Source organism: Alligator sinensis, unplaced genomic scaffold (genome assembly GCF_000455745.1).
Source record: "Alligator sinensis unplaced genomic scaffold, ASM45574v1 scaffold321_1, whole genome shotgun sequence".
Taxonomy (NCBI): Eukaryota; Metazoa; Chordata; order Crocodylia; family Alligatoridae; genus Alligator; species Alligator sinensis.
In genome coordinates this window covers 2,933,291-2,939,221 of record NW_005841969.1, presented here as the reverse complement: position 1 = coordinate 2,939,221, position 5,931 = coordinate 2,933,291, and the positions used below count along the sequence as shown (strand labels likewise).

Here is a 5,931-nt window from a genome sequence, read left to right as displayed (position 1 = left end):
GCATTCCTGAGCCCATATAGGAACCACTGAGCACCATCTCCAGAGATACTGAGAACAACAAGTTGTGGTGGGCAAGTAGGGTCAGGTGCCACCTTAGGTGGCAGGATGGCGGCCTGTCACACTGGTGTCACCAATGAAAAGAAAGACCTCAATAGAGTCCAATTTTTTTTAACTCTAAGGTTGACCCCAATCTATATATAGTTTGGAAAATGGTTCTGTGCTAATTGTTTCACTAGCTCTGCTTTTAAATTGAGGCCCAGCTGTAGTCAGCTAGTATTCCATTGATGTAAGACCCATGTTGTTCATGTGGGTTCCAGTTTATTCATGGAATTTAATTTTTCAGTCATGTTAAAACTAGAAAAAACCCTATATATCAGATTGCAACACCATGCATTCTTACCATTTGCTTAACTGTACAGGTTTCAGACTGGGACATAAAACCCAAACCTCTACAAAAGATTTGTAACAACTTTTTTACATATAAAAGCACAGCAACCTTGGCCCATTCCAGACCTTCAAGACCCTCTTATATTTAGAATTGGGTTTTTAATAGTTGTGCTGCTTCAAAATCCTCAGTTCCTTCTACTAAAGCAAAAGAAAATGACAAGAATATAAGGAAGAGAAAAAGGAAGGCAGGTAGTCTGAATATGCAAAGGGTTTCACTTCAGAGCACTTTAAAAGAATTAGACACCTTTCTTCTTTGAGGTGTTTCTGTATATTCCCACTTATGGTAGTCTAGCTATCAGTAAAACCCTGAGTAGAGAGACTAAGAAGTTCTAATTAAACGAGAGTAGAACTGCCTTCCAAGAGTGTACATCAGGTTCTGGATATTGAAGTGAGAGAGTATAACTGTGTACGTGTATAAGAAGAACTCCAAGGAGCTAACCTGCAGGTTTCTAACAGCTTTCTTATTGAAGCTTTTAGTTCTAATAGAAACTACAAATGCAATGTTATCTTAGCTAACATAACCTGTTTTGACACACAGGTTTATCTATTTTAAATGAGTGTAAATAAATATTTCTATGACAGTGATCTTCAAAGGTATTGGTCTGGATCCTGTAATACTACCCAGGTGAAACCCAAAGCACTTCTGTTATCTAGGCCTTGTCTAGCACCCCCAAGATGTTTTGCAAGAAAAACAGAAGATTAGAGGTCTGTTCCAGGTAGAATTCAGGTGTCTTGTATGGTAATTCAGGTGTCTCATCTCTGAATTATCATACAAGGTAGAATATGAGGTTCCAGGTAGACTTCAGGTGTCTCATCTCTCATGTCTTCTCCTGAACCATTGTAGTTCCCTACTTTGGAAACTGTTGTTTGACTTCACAGTTCCCAGAATTGCCTGCAGTTTGCATTTGTACAAATAGACACAAAGGGAACATCCTCCAGAGAAACTAAAGAGGAAGCAGTCACCTTCTGCTCAACATGCCTAACTATGTATTTTCTATTTCTTGTAACTTCTCTAAACTCCACAAGTGTTTATGAATACTGGCTACAGTGCAACAGGACCTGAAATGAGGGTGGTCATTGGTCCTGTTTTATACTGGACCGTCTTGTTTTTAAACCCTTTCTCCCCTGTGCATTTCTCAATGAGGAACAGACTGCAAAAAGTCTTGTTTTTTAGTTCATTGGTGGGAATACATGTCAATTATATTGGCTGTGCCTAGAGAGAGGGTGGTGCACAGCCAGGAGGAGCATGGTTGAGAACCAACTAGGGAGGGAGGTGGAAGATCCCAGGGGCTGGTCATTCTGCACCTGCAGAAGGAGTCATAGCTGCAGTGCATGTGCAGGCAGAGCAAAGGCTGTGGTGCTGCTGCATGCCTGAGCTCCCTGATCCTCAACTGGGCCTGTGCAGGTCGCCCCGGGCCCCAGGGGCAGCTGAGCTGCTAGGGCCGGGCAGTTGGGCTACCTACACACCCCCTGCACTGCCTCAGCACAAGGCTATGTTTTTGAGATCAAGCAGGTGGAGCACTGCATTTGTATCTGCTGGAATGCGGGTGAGACTGGGAGGAGGCTCTTGTCACTGTCTTCTTACCCACAGAGCAGCCCAGTGAGTCTGTGGGGTGTCCTGCTGCACAGGCAAACCTGTTTGTCTCCTAGGGAAAAAAGGGATGGTTCCACCGGGCATCTGGCTACACTGCCACAGGCATCCAACCCCACTCTGCCCAGCCCTGACCAGAGTGTGGCCAGGGCAGATTCCTGGGTTCACAGGGAAACTTGAGAATCTTGATGAAAATAAGTTATTTCATCTTTTCAATACCATGCAGCAGTACTCATACAGAGACGTTTTTCTCTGATGATCACAGCTTGGAGAAATTAAAGGAATAAACCAGAGGTAGACAGTGTTAAAGCAGCTTGAAAAAATGAAAGGAATCAGCTGGAGGTAGGCAGTGTGAAAGCAGATCTCCAGATATGCGTACTTTTAACTGGGGGATGTAAGGACATGTATTCCGAGTTCTTCAAGAACAAAAACCTTCTGAAAGAGGCCTGGGACGGGCAAAAGTACAAACACTTTTTTGGTATTGCCTAGTATAATGAGTTGTAGTGTTATTTCTATTTAAATTAGTATTGACTAAGACTAAGTTTATAGTATGTATGTTTAGCTATCTATTTGTAATGCTATGATTTTGCTTTCTTATTGTATTTTATTTATTTATATTTTATTATTTTTGTTGGTTTTACTTTATTGGTATAGAATGAAAATTAATAAATGTTATAATCCAAATAAAGTTATAATAATTATTTTTATTAATTTGGTACTCATGAACAAAATTTCTACTGTCTGGATTAAATGTCTATAAAAGTGCAAAATGAAAAAGAATTAATATTTTATAATATGGTGAGCAATAAGTCAAGGCTGATACAATTTTCTGCCTTTTTGTGGTAGCCCCACCCCTTGCTGCTGATTGGCCAAGGAGGTATCAGCCCTGCCCCTCATCGCTGATTGGTTGAGAGGGCCAGTGGTCCCACACCTTACCAAGGGGATGTCCTGTATTCTGGGGATGTGTCAGTGGCCACTCTACCTGAAACGGAACAAGATAACAAAGATGAATATGGACACAATGTCTTCATTCTCTTAGAAAAAGCAGAAGAATAAAAAATAGTTGACTACTATGTTCCCCTACATGGTCACACGGATAGAGGGAGGGATAGAGGAAGCTTCCAATGGATTGTCAAGACAATGCTTCATGGAAGACAAGGGACAGTGAAAGCCAAAAGCGTTTTGTCTTGGGAATAGTCTGTGTCAGTTCTGGTCAAAATGTTGGCTCCACAGGTCAGAGGAGTGATGTGGGGCCAGTCTGTGGGCCAGATCAAGCCCCACGTGCCAGGATCAGGCCTGCACTGTCTCTGCCTGGCCCTCCCTGCACACCTGCCCATGTGGCCTCAGCTGACCCCCATGCACCAGGATAAGACCCTGCCCAGCCAGCATCTGATGCCAGTGCACTGAGATTGGGCCCTGGGGCCTTGCACCAGCCCTGAGTGCCATGCACTAGGAACAGGCCCTGGTGCCTTATCCCACCCCCTCCCAGTGCTGTGTGCTGGGATTGGTTCCTGGTGCCACTTTTGCATGCCAGGATCAGTTTGGGGGCTCCATGCTGCCCCCCATTCAGCCCTACATGCTGGAACTAGGCCCCCAACAGCCCTGCCGATCAAGTGCCTGGATCGGGCCTTGTGTACTGAGATCAACCCCTGAAGCCTGGTGCTGCCCCTGCCCACCCCTGTGCGTTGGGATTGGGTATCTATCATACAGGGTCTAGGGCTCAAGGGTCCAGAAATTTGGCAGCAGGGGAGTGGTGCCACCACTCCCTTGTCACCAAATTTTTGGACCAGTGGGGAGCTCCCTCGGCCACATTACATGACAGAGGGGGCTGGATATGGCCCTTGGAACAGGGGCTGAGCAAACATCTCTGGTCTATGTAGACTTCAATGTCTGCACAACAGCTGCCCAATGGATGTTAAGTGTTGCTGAATTCTTCTATTAAAAAGAGTATTTGATGTGAAAAAATGGGACATCCTGCCTGGGTGACATTTCAAAGAGTTAATACTGTTGAGCTTATTATATTCAGAAGCAGCTGGCTTGTCACTTTTCCAGTGTATGGCTATTATTGTAACTGCATATACCTGTGTGTTCTTGCTTTGATCCCAATACTGTAATTTATCTTCAGGTTAAATGAATTTCCTCCCAACATGCAAAAGGCGAAGTAGACAAGTCTGACATCATGCCCAGGTAGTTTACAAACTTGTATTCTCCCTTATGGGAAAGCAAAGTACAGAGGCCTTTTGAAAACCATTTTCCTCTACTTCTTGAACATTAAAAGAATGTCAACAAACAGATCTCACAACCAAAAGAGTAACGGAATAATTCTTCAGAAACTGTTTAGCTACAAATTGATGACATAGAAATAACACCCCCCAAAGTAACTAGGGCTCTGAAAAGCAGCTGTCATGTCTTTAAAAATTAGTGTGTATTTATTTTGCACAACTTAAAGCTTCAATGTGGTCTTTAAGAGTAGCTCCTAATTAAAACCCAGAGCAGCAAATCACTTGAGAAGTATGAGTGTGTTTCAGAAATTAATGGTAAAATGCTGCATGTCTGTGATAAAGTGGGAAACTACACTAGCAGGGAACACGGATGGCAACACTGTCAAACACTCATAATTTCTGACTATGCAGAGAAATGATGTGGTCCAGTAAATGATCATTGCACACAAACAGGTTTTATTGGAAATTTCATTCAGTTTCTATACCCCACCCCACCCCTCAGCCTCTTGAAGGCTCAGATCAAGTGTATATGTATGGAATTCCCACAAACCCCAGAAGGGTCTACCCATCTTTCCCCTCTGGCAGGAGCTGGGAGAGGCGGGAGATTGAGGCCTGTCTTTGTGAATGGAGATTATACTGCCTGTTGGCCCACATGGCCTACGTGATTTAAGAGGAGAAGCTGAGGGAACTGGCCTTATTCAGTCTAGGGCAGTGGTTTTCAGCCTGTGGGCCGCAAACCCCTTGTGGGGTCCACAGACTATGTCTAAGGGGTCTGTGAAAGATAACTATGATCAATCAGCGACTTGGACGAGGGGGTGGAAAGAATGCTGTCCAAATTTGCTGATGACACTAAGATGTGGGGTGAGGTGGACACACTTGAAGGGAGAGAGAGGCTGCAACTAGATTTAGACAGACTACAAAAGTGGGCAGATGAGAATAGGATGGGGTTCAATGTAGACAAATGCAGGGTGCTGCACCTTGGGAGAAGGAATCCACAGCATACATACAGGCTGGGGAGTTCCCTTCTTGAAAGCACAGAGGCGGAAAGGGATCTTGGGAGTCATTATTGACTCCGAGATGAACATTGTGCGGGCCAGCTCCCGATCCCATCCTCGCCATGTGCGAGCCGGGCCCGTCTTTGCACACGTGGACTGTGGCCAGCAGCCCAGGCACGTGGGGCCGAAGAAAACCGCGGGGCGGTAAGGTACGCGCGAGCTAGAATCAGTTACAGAGGCGTAATGGTTGATTGAAAAGATTATTTACTTACACCCAAGGTGGTCGCGGTGTAGGCTGGACAGCTTTCCAGGCGCAGCTCCGCTTGAATCCTCGTTGGAGGACTCTGACAAACTCGGTTCTTTGACCCCGGAGTGGTTTAAGCTCTGTGGGTTCGGCAATTCTTTCCTCACGGAGTGGCTGAATCTCCGTGGGTTCTGTTCAGTTCCCAGGTCCCCCGGAGCTGTTAAGACTCCGTGGGTTCGAAAATTGGGTATATAGGATAGGGATATGTCTAGGATTGCGCTCGGTGACGGGGAGAGGCTAGAAGCTAAACGGACCTCCGTTGCCTGCTTAAGAAAGGTGCGTTGGGTCCGCAAGGGTCCACATCGCTTGGAGATCTTCACACAGCGCGAAGTCTCCTCCTCCTGGCGAGTTCTGTATCTCTCCAGGTTTCCT

At 45.3% G+C, this 5,931-nt stretch overlaps 1 long non-coding RNA gene across 1 annotated transcript; it reads right to left on the bottom strand.

Annotated features, from left to right (window-relative positions):
• Nucleotides 1-2,900: 2,900 nt before the first annotated feature.
• On the bottom strand, nt 2,901-5,568 carry LOC112549805. The gene is made up of 3 exons (XR_003093333.1): nt 5,528-5,568; nt 4,120-4,249; nt 2,901-3,020 (listed from the first exon to the last, which is right to left on the bottom strand). It is a non-coding gene; the product is annotated as an uncharacterized LOC112549805 (long non-coding RNA).
• Between the last annotated feature and the right edge of the window lie 363 nt (nt 5,569-5,931).